Genomic DNA, 20,444 nt, shown 5'->3' on the forward strand with positions numbered 1-20,444 from the left:
TGTTAATCAGGGGCTCTGAGATGTGACCTGCCCAGGCAGCTCCTGGACCTCTTCTGCCATTTTATATTTCCTCTTTAATCAAATCCCTGGATGCTACAGTTCTCAACTTGCAGAGATTTAAAAGGCACTTTGATTAATGGACTTGATCAGTGTCCGCTCTTGTTTAACCATGGTGTTCTCCTCCACGTTTCACGTTTCACACCCACATAGCACCATTCCCCTTTTATTACAGGAACTGAAGAATGTGATGGCCTGCCAGACAGCAGAGTAATTTATGAAAAATATATTTTTAAAGGGAGAGTGTATTAAAACTTGAAAAGAACTCAGTGCCTGTTGCTATTTTAATTTTAAATAGGCTATGCAAATAATTAAATGTCAGGTCATATTGACACCATCAAATTTAGGAGAGTAGAGATGGTATACAACCCCAGAGTCCTAGGGAATATTAAATCAGATAAGATTTACCAGAGCACTGAAACATATCTGCTTTTGACACGAAATAACAGTATCGATTGCGTTAAAAATGAGCCAATTTCCAAAAACCTCTACCTGCTACAAATGTTTCCATATATACCACAATTCTTTAAAAAGAGATAAAAGGAAATCGAGATGAATTTGTAACTATATTTAAGCACTAAATCCCTCTTTGTGTTTTTTTATCTTTCTCAAGCCTCCTCTGCCTTACTCTACTAGCCTATTTCAAATATTGACTTCCAGGAAAGGATGGATAAGAACAGCCAATATGCAAGGCTAAGGTAATGGATACTGCTCACCTTACTTTAGAACAGTTTAATTTGCGTATTTACCTGAACTTTGCTCATGGCTTTGTACATTTGAGTCTTAATCGGTCACACCAGTGTGCACTGTGCACTGTGGTGCAGCTTTTCAAGATTCTTAGGAAAGTCAAAATCCTTTTAAAATGGTACTGAAAAACACAAGTGCTTAGTGAATAAATATTTCCTGTGGAAAGAATTGTATAATATCGTAGAAGTTCTGTGATGAATAAGACACTAGAAGACTTTTTTTAAATATTTATTTATTTTTGAGAGGGAGCATGTCAGCACAAGAGGGGAAGGGGCAGAGAGAGAGGGGACAGAGGATCCAAAGCAGGCTCTGCTGACAGCAGAGAGCCCGATGTGGGGCTTGAACTCATGAACCATGAGATCACGACCTGAGCCAAAATTGGACACTTAGCTGACTGAGCCACCCAGGCACCGAGATACTATATAATAGTTTTGGGTAAAGGAGATAACAGCAGAAAAACGTGTCTTTTTCCTTTTAAGTTCTTAATTGGTGATTAAGGGAAATTCCTGTTTCTAGAATACCTAATGACTAGTCAAGCTGAATCAAGCAGAAAATGTCAGGAGGAAACTAGTTTTTCATCCAGGACTGGTTGGCCAGTGGCAACCAACCCTATGTTGACAAAAGCTTGACACTGGCATTGTGACTTGTCTATCCATTGGCCATGGAAGATATCACTTAACAGTTACAGCACGGGGCCATCAATTCCACATTTTTATTTATTTATTGAGTTTTTTCCTACATGTCAGCTCTCTAATAAGCACAGAGACATCGTAGTGGATAAGAGAGACAAAGTCCTTGTCCTCTTGGAGCTCACATTCTAGAAGAAGAGAGAACACACAGGAAAGAAAGATCATTTCAGATAATGAGAGGTGCTAGAAAGAGAGTTAAGGAAGGAAAGGAGCTAGAGTATGGCCTAGAGTGTGGGGGAGGGATGTCACTTTAGCTAGGGTGGTTAATGTCCTCTCTGTAGCAGTCACCATTTGGGAGAAACTTGACCAATGAGACAGGGCCAGCCATGAGAAGATCTGATCCTCAGCACAGCACTCCAGGTGGCTATTAACAGTCAACGGCTGATTGGCTATGGATGAGCCCTGTGCAAGGCATGCTGGGGGATATAGAAAAGCCCAAGGTAAAAATCATTCCATTTAGCAACATTAAACATCACATGATTCTGAAACAGGGTATGGAAGGCAGACTTGGAATACATGGATGCTAGTCTTCGTCCTAGAATCTTGGTTTTTCCTCATCAGTAAAATAAGATGGACCAAATGGTCTACAAAATTCCTTTTAGAGACTGTGGCCCATAATTCTAGCTAAAAAGTGAAGTAGTATTTTAGACAATTGGAGAGATAGGGTAGATTAAGTAGAGAAGCCCTTTTGTGAATGGGGTCATTTGAAGAGTCAGATGAGAAATAAGATATAACTATTGCTTCTTGGAGGCTTCTTGGTGATTTCAGAAAAAGCCATAATCAGCCCCTAGTTTTTCAGTTTCAACTGCCACAATCCAAAGCAGTTCTCACCTTGACTTCTGCATGAAAATTAATTGGTATGATCTTCTCAGCCATGCACACATTTAAAATCATCAATATACGAATATGTCATCTGGTCATCTCACAACACAAAGGGCTGCACAAAGGCAAATCACAGCGCTGTGGAATAAAGAGGAAAGAGTTGTCAGGGATTCATATGAAAAAATTCACCTTTCGCTGCTGACTGACAACAGGGGAGCCAGCACAGAAGTGCCATGGGTGAGAACTATCGGCTTGCATGGTAATGACGGGTCTGGATCAAGACTCAGGTATGAGCTCAAAAATTCCTGATCTTGCTTCACAGTGGCATGAAAAACAGGTCCCAAGTGCATGAAAATATCCCCTGTCTTACAGGCAATAGTTCAAGTTAGGGTCATTAGCCATAACACAAATACTTACATGTTATTGTGATATTGTGAGTTTAGATAATAAATTATTGAAATTCACTTTGTGGGTACAAAGTGCTTCATAAATACTTAATCTCCAGAGAGATTAGAGTTACACACCCCATTTGTGGACTTCTCCTTATCCAAGTTACTCTGGGTCCCTGTTCTCTTTGTAAAAATTTCGTGTGCCCCACTAGCCTCTTCACAGTTCCCACTGTGGCTGATGGATACTGGCTTGAATCTTGCCATCCCAGCAAACCAAGAGATCCAGGACAAGCCAGGAATGGTCTTTTGAGTAACTTCCAATTCACAAACAGGCCCACTGACTTATTATTTCTTGGTTTTTCCATGCTCTAAAGCAAAAATGTAACTATCTCTGTGACTTATCCCAGACCACAGGGATGGATGGTTTCATGCGGGGATGCTTTCTCTAGAGAAAAGCTCATACTACGAATCCAGTGCTTTGGGCCTGCAAACTGTTCATCAGGCACCTTAAAGCCCCCACATCTCAGCCAGGAGCTAAACAGGAGGCTAACCAGAGGCTTGCATTCTCTGGGAATATATAAGACAGGGCAGTACAGACATCATCTCCTCTACCTCCGTCTCTAAAGCAACAGTTCTAAAAACACTTCCCCAACATGGGTTTGGCCTATACTCTAGAGACCCTTTAGGGCCAGGATGGAGCTGTATTGGCTAGAGAATTCCCCATTAGTGATAGAACACAGCTGCAATACTACTCCATCTTCCTGGTCCTCAAGCTTCTCATTTGTAAAATGAAGGTTTGCATCTGTCTCTTAAGGCTTTAACATCCAAGGTAGCCTGGTTTGTGGATAAGCCTGCTAGGTGTCCAAAACTCATTTCTGGAGCTTACTGTTGTACAGCCTGACCTCAATTCACTTGTTTATGTTATAAAATAATGCCTACCTCACAATGTTAACTGTAAGAAACACAATTAATTAAGCATGTGAGTGTTAAACCGTAGTGAGCTGTTTTACCTTATGTAGCAAGACCTCTTACCTAACCATCCAGCATAGTACTCTCCCTATGGAGGTCCTCACTAAGCACTAGATTGATTACTTGTTGGACTTGAGCTGAGAACAAAATTGGACCCTCAGCATATGCCAAACCCTGTTTGAATGAAGAGTTTAACTGGACCATCCTTGTTGAAGGTGGAGGTCCCAGGCTAATACCTCCCAACTCATGAAATTTGGTTAGAGCAGCCAGGCATGCAATAAGAAGGAGCCATGTTAAGAGAAAAGGAAAACCAGGCACCCAGGACTGAGTATTAAGTGCATATGTGCATGTTCCATTACTTTCATGTCTTAAGATAACACCATTTTATTATATCTCATGACTTTGTGGGTCTGGAATTCAGGCCAAATTTAGCTGGAGGACCTTTCAGTTCCACATGGCATCAACTGAAGTCAATCTGTGATATTTGGATGGTGAGGATACTGGACTGAGAGTCTAAGACAATTTCACTCATATTTTGGGGGCCTTGGCAAGAATGGCTGGAAGGCTCAGCTCAGCTGGACTATCAACTGGAGCACTTGAATGCAACTATGACAGCACGGTGGTCTCAGGGTAACCACAATTCTTACACAGTAAGTTGGAGTCTTGAGGGAGTTTTCTAAGAGACCAATGCAGGAGCTGCAAGGCTTCTTCCGACATAGCTTTGAAAGGCAGGCACTGTTGTTTTGGCCACATTCTATTGGTCTGCTGGTTCTATTGGATGATTAAGGCTGGTCCAGATTTCAGGAGACAAGTATCTTGAATTTACCTCGATACTTGAGCCTCAGTTCTGCTGCATAGAACCAGGTATGGTATGACCTCTTTCATCTTCTCATCCTTTCCATTGTCACCACCAATGTCTTCATCATGTAATGAGAAAGCCAAGACTGAGATGTCACCAGGGCAACAGAAAACCCCAGCAAGTAAGGACAAAAGGACCCTCTGAATGGCCACCCTCTTGAAATACCTGACTATGTCCAGCAAGCTTTCATTAGCCCAGAACCTAGAATACCAAAGATCTTCCCACATTCTCTGCTCTACAGAGATGAAAACTGTCAACAGGAGGCTCTCTGGAGACTGGCACTCTCCAGGAGGCTCTCTATCACCTACTGTTGATGGCAGGCATCAATGTGAAGGGAATGAGTCTTCCTCAGAGAGGACAAGAAAATTGGGCGGTTGAAAGGCTATGTCCCTTTGCTGCTGGTAGCCATCATGCAAGAGGGACCCAAGGCTCCTCAGGGCTGTCAGGGTGCCAAGCCCTCTCCATTAATATTATCATCCAGGGTCTTACAACATAAGTTTAATTTTTCATATGCTGCATTCATTATGGGCTGGCTGTGGCTTTGTTCTGTGCCATCTTTATTCCAGCACAGCGAATGGGAAAGCAGCTTCTATCTGGAACATTGTCAGGTGTCATAGCAGAGGGAAAGGTGAACACCATGATTCTTAACCCTTCTGCTCAAAAGTGGCTCCTGTCACCTCTGACACTCACATGTCATTGGTCAAAGCAAGTCAAATGTAACACTGAACACAAAAGGACCAGGATGTAGAGCCCTCCCACCGCAGGGAGAGGCCCTGCAGAGAAAGGTGCCACAATATTTGGTAAATATTAACATAATCCACCATAGTCTGTACTCTGCACACCAAACACGCATTTCCCTCCCCTGCCCATCTAAGAGGACACTTATCCCTCCCCAAGGGAGACAACCCCCAATTCCCCTGCAGGTGCTGCTCTGAGCTCAAAGTCCAGGACTGGTGCATAAGGCACAAGCACCACTATAGAAGGTTTGGATGTGCCTGCCTCCTTTAGATGGGGGACACCTGAAAAATTAAGTCACTTGCTCCCACACACAAACTCAATATTCAGTTAGGGACAGGGACACAATTAACACTCCCATTGGGAAGTGGATGCATGGGAAGTCATTTACCAGTCACTGACCCCCCCCCCCCCAGTAAATCTGAAGACCTACTGGGCAGGTATGGTGAGCAGCCCCTTGTCCTAAGGGTGGGGCACATTTAGCACCCCGATTCTTTTCCCCTACAGAAACTACCCAGTCCACTCTTCTCCGTGGTCCTTGGTTCTGCCCACTGAGAGGTCCACTTTTTCACAGTCCTCCTTTGCCTAATCTAAAAAGGAATATGGTCTCCTTGGGTGCTAAGCAGAGCCCTCAGCCTCCCCCCTACCTATAAAATATTGGGGGAGCCAAAGTTTGCTTTAAATACCAAATGGGTTCAGTCTCTTTTACTCCAAGCTGGTGGCTTTTGTTTGCCCATAAAATTCTCTTAAAATGTTCATTTGTTTTTTATATATTTGATTCTAGTCGGCCTCCAGGACCAGGAAAGATAATAGTAAAATGACTATTTTTGCTTTAAGTTCCTCAATTTGGGGTTGGTTTGTTATGTAGCTATAGATAACAAAACTGCAAAACAGTACAGATACCCAGGCCCAGGCAAGGCCAGTTGAATCAGAGTCGCTGGTGGAGAAGCCTGGACCTCACCACTTTGTTTCTGCAGGTGATTCTGTTGTTGCCAAGGGTTGAAAAACTGCTGCTCTTTTGTAGGTGGTGCCAGTGAACAAAAATAAAGGGTTACACAAACAGTCATCTTTGACTTATCCCTAAAAGAAACCCCCTTTTCTATTTTTTTTTTCCCATCACATTCACATAACAGTCAGCTATAACCAAGTAGATAGTGACCAGATGGTAAAGGGTTGGAAGTTACATCATAGGAAGAAAGTAGGGGAGGGGGTGCATGGGAAGGTGTTTAATGCAGAGAAGAAAAGTTGACAGGGAGCATTTAGTTATCTCCCCATATTTAAATGGGTAAAAAAAGCTTTCTCTGCTTACTAGAAATCAATAGGAAGCCATTAGATAGAAATCACAAGGATAAATATTACAGTTGATATAATTTATCGTAATGAGATGGAGAATGTAGTATTTTCTTAGTAGCTCTTACCAGAATACGTAACTAGGGCAGGGATTTGAACTTTTCACAAATAGCCTGGAGTTCTCTCATTCTGTGCACATAACAGGATTGCCCTTCCTCACCCCTTTGAGGTTGGGAAAGACAAAATGACTCACTTTGACAAATAATAGTAATAATAATAATAATAATAATAATAATAATAATAATAATGTCACTGGAAATGTTTGTATATTCCAAAAGAAAACTTTGAGAGCCAGTGTGTAAATGGCCACGTCCCCTTTCTTTCTGTGATGTTTAAGATAGTAGACGGGGCGCCTGGGTGGCGCAGTCGGTTAAGCGTCCGACTTCAGCCAGGTCACGATCTCGCGGTCCGTGAGTTCGAGCCCCGCGTCAGGCTCTGGGCTGATGGCTCAGAGCCTGGAGCCTGTTTCCCATTCTGTGTCTCCCTCTCTCTCTGCCCCTCCCCCGTTCATGCTCTGTCTCTCTCTGTCCCAAAAATAAATAAATGTTAAAAAAAAAAAAAAAAAAGATAGTAGAGGCACCATTAATCTGGGTCCAGAATGAGGTCGTAAAGCAGACGCCAGATAAATCATAGGATTTCCAATTAAATTTGAAGTTCAGAAAATAATAAGAATCATAATTTTAGTATGCATTTTGGGGGGCATATGTATGCTAAAAATAAAATTATTGAGTATTTGAGGGTGTCTTGAAGTTTTCCTTCCTACTTCTGGCAACCCCACCCCCCAAAGCAATCCCCATGGGCCATGTAGCATTAGGAAGAATTAAACCTTTGTTATTCTAGGCCATGTGGACTTGCGGCTTGTTTGTTGCAGCCAAATAACTTAGCCTAAACTGACTTAACTACTTCCCATTTTTGATGAGAAAATATTTTGATGAGGCCTAAGCATAGCCCTAATATGTGAAAGGAGTAGGCAGCTTCTCTGCATAATAAGAGAGAAAACTGAGAGCTTCTGGAGGTAATATGAGAAGGGGAGATGGATAGAAAACTGTTAAAACAGAGCCTCAACCATCAGGGAATTTCTTACCTACTTGAAAAATAAAGTAAGAGAAAATGATGGTAGACAGTAGTCTTGAGGTCATAGAGGTCATTGTGGATTTAGGGTAGGCATGGAAGGACTTCATGCAAAAGCAGGCCTGCCTGACCGAGGGGTGGCCAAGTAAGTAGGAAGAGCTGAAAGCAGAAACACCCTGTGGGGAATCGCTAGGGCCAGGTCTGCTCTACGCCACCACCTACCAGCTTCATCAGTCCCCACAAGCCCCGGCTCAGGGCAAGGCTGGAGATAAAGCTCTAGGTGGCACCTGGACCCAAGTCACAGGCCTGCTCTAACGCTGAGAGACTACCTGCATTCCATAATGCTGATGTCAGTGGCCCGCCTGGGCCTCTGACAGGCAGGGGAATGGTGGTTGCGAGTTGATTTCAAAGCCAAAACCCAAACATGTTTGCTACCTTTTGTTTGACGTATCAGTGTTATAGGAAAGCTCCTTGATAGCAAGAGATCCCTCATTTCTATGTGTCCTCACCCTTAGCACATGGTGGGTGTTAAATAAACATAGATGCTAGGAGGCCCAATATTTTGAGACCCTCTTTAGCCGCTACAGCAACTCCTTTTGGCCACCAGGGGGAAGCACAGGGTCATGAACTAGAAACTGTGGTGGGAGTTCAGAATCCCGGTGGATGTGATTCCCATAAACCAGGTGGTAGGGGAGAGCCCAGGCTCTGCCAGCATTTTCTTGGGCCCACAGAAAAAGGAAATAGACATTTTTTCCTATAAATCTATGTTCATCCATTTAAAGTGCTGTCCTTTATCTGAGATTTTCTTTCCCAATTTTTTACCATTAAAACATCCTTTCTTTTATGTGGTAGGATTTTTGTTCTATTTGGTTATGTTTTACATTCTTATTTAACCAAATAAATAACGGCAACCTTCTGGTGTTCCAGAATGCTTGCAGTAAATGACTGTTTAGGTTTGTGCAATCAACGATTAGGAGATCCCTTAGTGTTGAATGTCAGAATCAGATGGGGCCCATGACAAAAATAGGGGAGCAGCAGATAAACTGCACCTTTGGGTCCCCCAGGCCTTCTTTCCTGCCACCCATTGCTCTTTCCTTTGTGGTCAATGGGCCAGCTCAGCGCCCTCCTGCTCTCTCCCTGTCCAGCCTCCTCCTCTAAGTTGAAACCTGTTTTGGGGACAGAATCTATCAGCAGCTTAGACATCAGTGAGAATTTAAATCACTCCTTTTCCCTCCCAGAAAACTTGCCTCACATGTCTTACCTCTGATTCCAGAACGCAGGTGTTTTTGGCTGCAGGGGGAGATACGAGAAGAGGGAAAGGCAGTCAGCGTGGTGATAAAAATCAGGCCACCCAAGGGACTTGCAGATCCCACTCTGCTTTATTGGAGCGGCTACAAGAGCCACCCCAATGCAGGTAGACCAGTTCCTCGGACAGAGTGGCCCCAGTGCTTATTCTTCCTTCACCTTTGTGGAAAATCGTTTCAGTCACACCCATAAGTAAGCACTAACGGTCCTGATGACAGAGCCCTCTGTCCGTTGGACCAGTGCAGCCCAGGCAAGAAACAATGCCCCAACTCATAAAGGGCGCTTCAGTCACAAACCAAGATGTACTGCCCATAGTGCATTGTGGGATACAGTAGCATTTTTAGCAATGGTTGTACCGAATAAACCAGCGAGCCTGCGCTGAGACCTGCCACGGCAGGGGCTGATTATGCTCGTGTTACGCGGATACAAAGAAGTATGAGACACAATGAGTAGGAGACACATCAGAAAGAACAAAACAGCGGCGCCTGGGTGGTTTAGTCGGTAAAGCATCCAACTCTTGATCTCCACTCAGGTCGTGATCTCACAGTTTGTGGGTTTGAGCCTGGGGTTGGGCTCTGCGCTGACAGCATGGAGACTGCTTGGGGTTCTCTCTCTATCTCTCTCTCTCTCCTTCTCTGCACCTTCCCCACTCATGCTCTTTCTCTCTCTCTCTCTCAAAATAAGTAAATAAACTTTAAAAAGAATACTTCAAAACAAATGCCAGAGTTGAAAAGGAGATGACGACGTGTTTGGGAGACTTGGAAAGCCTTCCTGCGCTGGGCCTGAAATAACAGGTACGACTTAGACGGGAAACAGCAAAGGCACAGAGTGATCCAAGGGCCCCGGGTAGGAAGTACAGGGCTGTGCTTGGAGCACGGGGCCTGGTCCAGTTTGGCCATAATGTCAGCCAGGGAAAACGAACACTAATGAATGACAGGAAGGCTTAGGCAGGCAGGGTGGCTTCAACCCCACGGCCATAACAGAACCCTCTGTGGCCTTGGGACTCAGTGACTTGAGCAGCCAATTTTAGCACACAAAGCCAAGCAGTAAGAAAAGTTTAATAGTAATGGTTACTTTTACCTTACCCAGTTTCTGTCGCAAGCCTCATTTTTCCTGATGTTGGAAATGTCATCTCCCGCAGTCCAGGCTCCCGCTCTACATGTCCCGGCCCCGGCGGGCCCACCAGTGCTCAGCGGCAGTTTCTGTGCCCAGCATCTACAGCACCTCTCCCCTTTCCTGCTCGGCAGGGGGGACCACGCTAACTGCCTCTCCTTCATCCTCGCTGCCTTCGGGATAGCTGGCTGGGGCTGCCAAAGCAAAGCGCTACAAACTGGGGGGCTTAAAATGACAGATGTTTATCCTGCCACAGTTGTGGAGGCCGCAGGTCTGAAGCTGAGGTGTCAGCTGGGCCAGACTCCTTCCTGAGGCTCTTGGACAGAATCCTTCCACGCCTCTTTGTCGCTGAGGCACCTCCGTGCACTCCCTGAGAGGTGACTGCAAGCCCACGGATTTCCCCTGCTGGCCCTGTGCCTCTCCGAGGCCCCCGGAACTCTCTGGCCCTCTGCTCTGGGGCCAGGATACAACCCTCTCTTCCCTGAGGTCTTTACAACCCCCCTGTGCTCTACCCCAGCCAAGGGGCCTCAGGGCCCTCACCCTGAGTGCACACAAGCCCTCCTTACCCTTGGGGAGTTTGGCAGAAGGGAGATGAGAGTAAATGTGTCTCCCTGTTCAGAGGCCCAATCTCTCGTCACCACAGCCACTGTCTCCTCTCTCCGCAACCTGGGAAAACTGTACTTATTTACCACATCTTCTCCCAAATCTATTGGCTAAGGCCTAAACTTCCCAAGCTCCTCAGAAACCAAGAGAAGACCCCTTTCTAACAGAACTTTGCCTTTGCTGATGTAAGTCTCACTGGCTAAAGGGACAAGGGAATCTGGTAAGAAAACATCAGCAACAAAATGATTCATTATTTGAAAGTAGAACTGCACTTCCCCGAAGCACCCAGCTCACTGAGTGTATAAAGGTCTGGCCTCGCCCTCTGGTGTGTGCAGTCCAGTCAGCCAGGATCCCCAACCCCAGTGCGCCTTACTTTCAGTGCTAAGAGCAGGAAAGTACCAGAGAACCCAGGAGACAGTGGTGGCTCCGCAGTAAACATCAGGTGCCTTCTCCGTCCAAGGACGCTGAGCAACCTGGGGAGACCACAGCTCAGGCCTGGGAACTCAAACTGTTGAACAATAAGGAAGTCTCTCCAACAAAGGCTTTCTTTTCCCGGCAACTGGTTACCATTTCAAAGCACCAGCAGCGCTTTGACTCCAGAGTGACAGCACAAAGGCATCTTTGAGGACTTTTACGACCAGGCCCACTCAGGGGCTAAACTCACAGTCCTTTGCTCCCTCAGAGACTTCTCTATGACTTGATTCCACATACCTGCACGTGGCTCTCCCCACCACCAAAAAGGGCGCCTCGAGTTCTGCCCCATATTCTTGAAAATAAGAACAAGGTAACCGCCCCCACCCCCACCCTTTACGGCTCCCACCCCGAGATTTGTTCCTATCAGCTTCTGTTCCTCTCGTGGCATCCAGGGGCAGGCATCTGATTCTGCGGCTTGTCGGCGGGGTGGAAAAACAACGCGGATTTCCACAACCTGCAACCTAATTTCTGGTAGGAAGGTACCATCTGGTGGATATTTGGGAAACTGCTCACGTCCTGCGTTTGAAAAGGAGCATCTGAGGGCAGCTTGTGTGGAGCATGCCAATGGCAATATTACTCCGAGACGCAATGAGACCTTCACATTCAAATATGGGCCGGTTCCCTAAACGTTTGACTCCACATACACACAGTATTCTTAGAACCAATCAGAAGCATCTAGAAGAGTCTCCTCTGTTTTCCGGCCTTCTCCGTCCAGTTTACCATTATTCCAAACAGCTATTTATTTTCTGTTCTCTTCTTTTCAAAGTATAGTTCTTGCTTCCCTTTATCGTGGAAATTTATCTATGAGGGCTGTATCTTGAGAAATCTAGTCATACCTCATTCCAGGAACACATTCACACAGTCAGTGACCCTTTATGGGGTCCTCTCCCCAGCTTCTTATGGCCCCTTCCTCTGAGATTCTGTCCTGGTCTTTATATCCTCGCATTGGTCAGTCACTGGACGTGGGTTGCCTAGCAAAGGCCAGGGCCTTGGACAAGGAGGCTCTCTGCAGCTGAATGTCTGCTGACCAGCCCCCTAGCAGTGGTGAGACAAGTCTTTCCCTAAGGGAATCCCCAATCTGTAAAAAATAGGCTGGGTTCCTAATACAATCTTTACCTACTTGTTAAAGTCTCATTCCCACTAAGAGATGGCATCATTCTTGTTGTCTTCGTTCTTAACATTTAGAAGCAATGGACATTGGCAGTTACCTGAAGTAAGTTAAAACCATCCCCAAAGGCCAGGACCTCTGTGAGGAATACTGTGAAGTCATCAGTATCTGTTCTATTTCCACTTTTGTTCCTTTGCCCCTTCCCTTCACTGTAGCCTCTCTCTATTCCTTTCTTCTGCAGTCAGAGTTTTGTTTTCTAGGGTAAGAAACAGGACAGACTGATTTATACTATGGGGTAAATGACTGCTAGCCAATCATTCCTGTCTAATGTAAGCTTCTCTATTCCTGTCATGGTCCAAACATTCATCACAACTGTATTTAGACAATCTTCTACCTGCTCTCCCCTCTCTATTTCTTCTCTAGTCTACCCTGGCTATTGAAGCCACACTGGTCATCCTTAAACATCACTTTTGTCATGTCACTCCCTCATTCAGTGTCACCTCACCTCACTGACATGCCCAGTCCAAGGACAAGGAGCGCTGGACCAGGAGTCACAGGCCTGAGGGGCCATGAGGATCTCAGCAATTAAGAGCACAAGAACTGGAGCCTGACTGCAGGGTGTGAGTCTCAGTTCCATCACTTACTGGCTGGACTTTGGGCAAGGTGCCTGTACCCTTCTGCCTCAGTTTTTCTATATATGAAAATACTATTTAGGATGTGAAAATAGCATAACCTGCTGTGTTAAATTAGTTAATACACCTAAAGCACCTAGATTAGTGGCTGGCACATAATAACCATGTCAGTACTATTATTAGTACATAACAGTATTAGTACTATTGTTAGTTGTATTACTAGTACTACTAAGAGTAGTACTATTAATCACTGAGTTCCAAATAACTGAGTGACTCCGACCTTGAATAAACCACTTCATCTTGCAGAGGAGCTTCAGTTTTATCATCTTTAACTTTTTTTTCATGTTTATTTTGAGAGAGAAAGACAGAGCTTGAGTGGGGGATGGGCAGAGAGAGAGGGAGACACAGACTCGAAGCAGGCTCCAGGCTGTGAGCTGTCAGCACAGAGCCCAATGCGGGGATCAAACCCACGGACCATGCAATCATGACCTGAGCCGAAGTTGGACGCTTAACTGACTGAGCCACCCAGGCGCCCCAGTTTTGCCATCTTTAAATTGAGGGCCCGGTGTCCCTCCCAGCGCCAGAATTTTGTTTATCCCACCCTCTTCACAGCATCCAGGCCTGACTTAACAACTTTCAATAGCATATGATTGTGTGGTGGCTATAATGTTCAGCTCACCCTTGCACAAGCTCTTGTTCAGACTTCTGCCAGCCTAGAATTGTCCATGCACCTCTCCGTGTGCTGTCCATCTTCCCAAATACAGGACGAAATGTTGGTCTCTCCGATCTTCGTGTGTGCCTATGGAATCCAGAATAGCTTCTTCTATCTAGGTGTTCCGGAATTGTTTACTGACCAAATTAATGTCGAGCACCAAATGGTTCTGGCCACTTTCCAGCAATTTGTCTTCTCTGCCTCTCCCCCTCTGGAATCACTCCACTAACAGAGGTCCTGGAAACGCTCTGGCTTTTTCAATTGCCAGCTTAATTTGCCGCCATCTGTCATAGAGTATGTGTTTCCCAAGGCCTGGAGCACATCTTACAGGGGCTTAGCTCTGTGCCACATCCATCTCCAGGCAGACAGAGTTGACATGCAAAGAAGCCCAGGGGCGTGGTTGGGGGGCGGGGCCAGGGGAGGAGAGAAGGAAGGTGGGAGCTGGAAAGAGACGAACTGTATATGGCCTCCACTTTCCGAACTACCCTCACTCACTGTGCACTGATAGAATTTAGGAATTGATTTCCAAACATTTGGAAAAATTAGTGTCCTTGAAGACAGAAATCTTCCAGAAAGATAGCCTCCTACATACGTTGTTTATTCTTTAGTCTGTTAACACCTATAACACCAACCACAAGTAGTTTGAGCTTAGGCCACAGTAAGAGAAGGAACTGAAAAAAGTCTTAGGATCCACAGGTGTGGGAAGGGAGGTGGGAGGTGCCTTTTTTTTTTTTTTTTCTTCTCGAGGGATCAGTGATAAATCTGTGATCCCAGATAAAGAAGCCAGTACAATATGAATGAGTGCAGCAACTTGGACCAGTGTCCTCCACCTAGAAGGTCAACAAACATATTTATGTATTTCAACCTGTGTATCTTTGGGCCTTTTACAGTACCCATACTGAGAACACTTGCTAGGGGTTTCAAAAAACATAGCATCCTTTTAGAGACATAGCCAGATTTCTAGCAACTTCAACCCTCCAGCACGCAACCAGGATCCTGGCACTCAAGTATAAAGGTCTCGCTGTACCCCCACCTGATGTGCACCCAAGGAGTTACAGAGTCATCCTAGCCTGAACAAACTGTATGCTCACAGTATCAACAAAATGTATACTCACAGTGAAGTTCATCCAATCTTCTGGGAGCCCCTGTTGTGCTGCAGATAGGATTCTAGGAAGGCAAGTAAGCAGTGCTTCTGAGTATGTCCCAGGTTTGCCTTGCCAGCCTCCCCAGCCAATGCTACTCTCAACTGTTTATGCTGGGTAGTGCCGTACCTGATTAATCTGATCAGAGGACGTTTGCCCAGCGTCTCTTGCTAATACATCACAGTTGGGTTCCTAACCTAGAGTTTGCTACCACCTGCCACAATACAATAGAGACTACAGATTGTCTCTTGGGAGAGTGATCTCTACCATCTAGCCTTGAACAGTTGGAAGGAAGAGGTCTCCTCTATATGCACTGCTTTGAAATCCAACCTCCTGAACCCCAAAGAAGACATTTTATAAACTTCACTTACAGAGAGTAAATAGAACAGAAAATCTCTTAAAGAGCATGCCATGCTGAGAAGCCACCACAGCTGGGATGCCCCATCCTCACCCAGGAAGGTCTCACCCATCCTCTCCTCTACTGCTTTTGGGAAAGAGGACTGACCCATCACTCTTCACAGCTCACCCGCTCCTTGGCACTTCCCACCCCATCGTCTCTTACCCCTTCCAGGAAGCTAAGTTAGACACACTCTCTCCTGCCTCCTTTGCCCAGGCCATGGGCATGCTCAATGCTTCCCAGAGAAATAAACCATGTGTCCTGTCTTCCAGGCTTTACTCCCAGCCCCCTCCTACCTCTGAGCTCCTTGTTACTCTTCTGAGTACACATTTCTTGAAAAAAGCTATTTATAATTATGGTCTCTCTCAGTACCCACTCTTACTCCACAGATCCTTGCAACCTGCTTCAACCCCTATTTCTCTTTTTAGAAATGTTTACTTTTGAGATGGGGGGGGTGGTGGTGTAGGGGCAGAGGGAGCGGGAAACAGAGGATCTGAAGCAGGCTCTTCACTTACAGCAGTGAGCCCAACATGGGGCTCGAACTCATGAACAGTGAGATCACGACCTGAGCCTAAGTCAGACACTTAACTGATTGAGCCACCCAGGCGCCCCACCCGTGGCCATTTTTCTTAAGGTGGTCCTTCAAAAGCCAGCAGTGAGCTTCCAGTTGGGAAATTTAATGACCAATAATACCGTCTTCATATTGGTCAGCTATCTACAGCTTTGGCATTTCTGCCAGCTATTTCCCTCTCCTTTGTTCTCCTCGTTCCCAAGACCCTCCATTTCCCTACATTCTCGCCCTAATACCTTTGCCATGACTCCTTCTCCCTTTGACTCCTCTTCCTTGAGCCCTCTGCATGGCATCCTCTAAAGCTCTGTTCTTGCTATTTATCTCCTTAAACTTTCCTAGTTCAGATTTCAACACTCACCTCCTTGATCTTCATTCACCCTCAGTCCTGAAGGTGCTATTGAGCTAGAGATCTCTACTTTCACCCACCTCCTGGGCAGTTCCATTGTTATCTTCCATATCCTCTTCAAAATCAACAGGTACCAAACTAACTCACCATTTTCCATCCTAGACCTGTTCTACTCCTATCTCTGCTATTGGCACCAACACCCATCCTTATCCTCAAACCGGTCATGTTGGTCACCCAGGCTAAACTGCTCAGCCCTGTCCTTCCAGGTCTCATGAGGTACCAATCTCCATGGATGCTGCCTCCACACCAGCTTTCTCCATCCTGTTTCCATGTTCTGCTCAAACTCAGACCCTCATCGGCTCTTCTGGGGATGACTAGGTGGCAGGCTAGTTTGTTGGAATATTAACCTATGTGTTTTTGTGTCGCCTTTCTGTCCTCTATCCCATGAAGATTCATCACTGAATACTTGGTGCATTCTTGCCTCTAGTGAGAGATTATCTGGCTTTAAATGGAGAAAACTCATAATGCCCTTGAAAGCAACATGGGGAAGGAGGAGATGCTTTTAAAGAAAGAGGAGAGACAGGGAAAGACTTAAAAGATAAATAAATAAAAGAAGTAAAATATTTAGAAGTTAAGCTTTCACTTTTTGCAGATGACATATTATACATGGAAAATCCAATAGACTCCACCAAAAGTCTGCTAGAACTGACACATGAATTCAGCAAAGTTGCAGGATACAAAATCAATGTACAGAAATCAGTTGCATTCTTATACACTAATAATGAAGCAACAGAAAGACAAATAAAGAAACTGATCCCATTCACAATTGCACCAAGAAGCATAAAATACCTAGGAATAAACCTAACCAAAGATGTAAAAAATCTGTATGCTGAAAACTATAGAAAGCTTATGAAGGAAACCGAAGAAGATATAAAGAAATGGAAAAACATTCCATGCTCATGGATTGGAAGAATAAATACTGTTAAAATGTCAATACTACCCAAAGCTATCTACACATTCAATGCAATCCCAATCAAAACTGCACCAGCATTCTTCTCGAAACTAGAACAAGCAATCCTAAAATTCATATGGAACCACAAAAGGCCCCGAATAGCCAAAGTAATTTTGAAGAAGACCAAAGCAGGAGGCATCAAATCCCAGACTTTAGCCTCTACTACAAAGCTGTCATCATCAAGACAGCATGGTATTGGCACAAAAACAGACACATAGACCAATGGAATAGAATAGAAACCCCAGAACTAGACCCACAAACGGATGGCCAACTAATCTCTGACAAAGCAGGAAAGAATATCCAATGGAAAAAAGACAGTCTCTTTAACAAATGGTGCTGGGAGAACTGGACAGCAACATGCAGAAGGATAAAACTAGACCACTTTCTTACACCATTCACAAAAACAAACTCAAAATGGATAAAGGACCTGAATGTTGAGACAGGAAACCATCAAAACCCTAGAGGAGAAAGTAGGAAAAAAACTCTCTGACCTCAGCTGCAGCAATTTCTTACTTGACATATCCCCAAGGGCAAGGGAATTAAAAGCAAAAATGAACTATTGGGACCTCATGAAGATAAGAAAGCTTCTGCACAGCAAAGGAAACAATCAACAAAACTAAAAGGCAATTGACGAAATGGGAAAAGATATTTGCAAATGACATATCGGACAAAGGGCTAGTATCCAAAATCTATAAAGAGCTCACCAAACTCCACACCTGAAAAACAAATAATCCAGGGAAGAAATGGGCAGAAAACATGAATAGACATTTCTCTAAAGAAGACATCCAGATGGCCAACAGGCACGTGAAAAGATGCTCAACGTTGCTCCTCATCAGGGAAATACAAATCAAAACCACACTCAGATATCACCTCATGCCAGTCAAAGTGGCCAAAATGAACAAAATAGGAGACTATAGATGCTGGAGAGGATGTGGAGAAATGGGAACCCTCTTGCACTGTTGGTGGGAATGCAAACTGGTGCAGCCACTCTGGAAAAGTGTGGAGGTTCCTCAAAAAATTAAAAATAGACCTACCCTATAACCCAGCAGTAGCACTGCTAGGAATTTACCCAAGGGATACAGGAGTGCTGATGCATAGGGGCACTTGTACCCCAATGTTCATAGCAGCACTCTCAACAATAGCCAAATTATGGAAAGAGCCTAAATGTCCATCAACTGATGAATAAAGAAATTGTGGTTTATATACACAATGGAATACTACGTGGCAATGAGAAAGAATGAAATATGGCCTTTTGTAGCAACATGGATGGAACTGGAGCGTTATGTTAAGTGAAATACGTCATACAAAGACAGATACCATATGTTTTGACTCTTATGTGGATCCTGAGAAACTTAACAAAAGTCCATGGTGGGGAGGGGAAGAAAAAAAGGAAAAAAGAGGTTAGATAGGGAGACAGCCAAAGCGTAAGAGACTCTTAAAAACTGAGAACTGAGGGTGATGGGGGGTGGGAGGGCGGGGTGGTGAGTGATGGGTATTGAGGAGGGCACCTTTTGGGATGAGCACTGGGTGTTGTGTGGAAATCAATTTGACAATAAATTTTATATTTAAAAAAAAGTGAAATACTCTTCCGCAACAAAAAAGGAATGAATATTGACATACACAACATGATGAGTCTCACAAAATGTTGAGTGAAAAAACCTGCAGTAGGATTCTATTTATATGAAGTTCTAGAACAGGCACACTAATCTATGGGGGTAGAACTCAGCAGAGTAGGTGCCTCGGGGTAAGGAGAGAGTTGCTTGGAAGGGGACATGAGGGAACTTTCTGGTGTGACAGAAAAGTCCTAGATCTTCAATGGGATGTGGTTACATGGGTATTCCAATTAACCAAACACATCAAGCTCTACACATAAGGTCTACAAATTTCACTGAATGCTAACTTTAAAAAGAGGTCAGACAGTGATGGGAGCAGTACTGATGGCAGCACCCTGAAGAGGAAACACCACTTACAGGAGATCACTATCTGGTGTCTTTGGAGAACCTAGACCTTGGGCGACAAGGGTCCCAGATTTAACAAAGCTTTGCATGCTCTTAAGCCAGAGAAGGCTACCAGTCTTCAAAGAGGTCAGTGAGACCATAACGGAATGGAGATCCGGGGTCCTTCCCAAGCTTACCAGGTACATAGTAATCTTCCCAGATTCTGGCGCATCCTTGAGAAGGCAGGAAATAGCTCCTACTGAATTTCCTATCAACCCAGCAGAACAAAACTGGAAATTCAACCTGAAGAAAATAAACAAATGGGCATTTCCAGCACACCAGACTTGGTGGATTGAGGGTCAGACCTCCTGCAAATGTAAAGACCTATGCTATTTCTCTCAAGTCTTCTTATTCACTCTGACAGATTAATCTTCCTAAATCACAGTCAGGGTCATGTCTTCTCCTGGCTAAAGTTTTCCATGATTCTATCTATATTCCTTGGAGGGGAAAAAAAAAAAAAAAGTGTATATCCCTTAGCCTGAAATTCAAGGGCCTCCTTAATCTTTCTTCCCAGACTCTGTAGCCACCACTTCTTGGTAAGGAGAAAGTAACAGGTACACTGTAAGACTAACACCAGTCAGAGGAATTGTTTTAAAGGCTGTTGTCCTGTTGCTAGGAGGAGGCCACACTCCAGACCACAGCAGTTCCACACACTACTTGGCTAATGTTCAGAGCAAGTGAACACATTTTAATATTTATGCAACCCAAATATAAGCACAAATCTCTCAAAAACTGAGATTTGTTCCAGTCATGTTTTTCCTAATAGCCACACACAGGTAACCCTCGTGCACGTGTGTTTGGGGACTAACACACAAACTCAGTCTTTGGGATGAGACAGACTGGGTTTGAATCCCTGCTCTGCTGACTGTAGCAGACATGGTTGGTTGTGTATCCAACAATCCAGCACGGACACACACAGCCTCCTTCCAAAGAGCTGGATTTGTTGTTTCAGTAAGTCACACTCCTCCACTCTGTCCCCCACTAAGCCAGTCATTGAAATCCATTCTACTTAGGATGGACACACGTTGGAATTCTGATGACAGAGGCCTAAGGAGAGCTCTTCTGAAAGGCTTGCAGGAAACTTTCCTTTCTCTTAAAAAAGACCACCCATGGGGCGCCTGGGTGGCACAGTCGGTTAAGCGTCCGACTTCAGCCAGGTCACGATCTCGCGGTCCGTGAGTTCGAGCCCCGCGTCAGGCTCTGGGCTGATGGCTCAGAGCCTGGAGCCTGTTTCCGATTCTGTGTCTCCCTCTCTCTCTGCCCCTCCCCCGTTCATGCTCTGTCTCTCTCTCTCCCAAAAATAAATAAAAACGTTGAAAAAAAAAAAAAAAAGACCACCCAGGA

At 44.8% G+C, this 20,444-nt stretch overlaps 1 long non-coding RNA gene across 3 annotated transcripts; it reads right to left on the minus strand.

Annotated features, from left to right (window-relative positions):
* Positions 1-1,518: 1,518 nt before the first annotated feature.
* Positions 1,519-20,204, minus strand: LOC121030459 (uncharacterized). 3 transcript variants are annotated; one of them, XR_005790213.1, is made up of 5 exons: positions 19,238-20,204; positions 14,751-14,802; positions 4,500-4,590; positions 2,325-2,453; positions 1,519-1,909 (listed from the first exon to the last, which is right to left on the minus strand). It is a non-coding gene; the product is annotated as an uncharacterized LOC121030459 (long non-coding RNA). The 3 variants fall into 3 exon arrangements; XR_005790212.1 differs by lacking the exon at positions 19,238-20,204 and having other exon boundaries at positions 14,751-15,672; XR_005790211.1 differs by lacking the exons at positions 14,751-14,802; positions 19,238-20,204 and having other exon boundaries at positions 4,500-6,808.
* Positions 20,205-20,444: the final 240 nt, after the last annotated feature.

Source organism: Herpailurus yagouaroundi, unplaced genomic scaffold (genome assembly GCF_014898765.1).
Source record: "Herpailurus yagouaroundi ecotype Mexico unplaced genomic scaffold, PumYag 140, whole genome shotgun sequence".
Taxonomy (NCBI): Eukaryota; Metazoa; Chordata; class Mammalia; order Carnivora; family Felidae; genus Herpailurus; species Herpailurus yagouaroundi.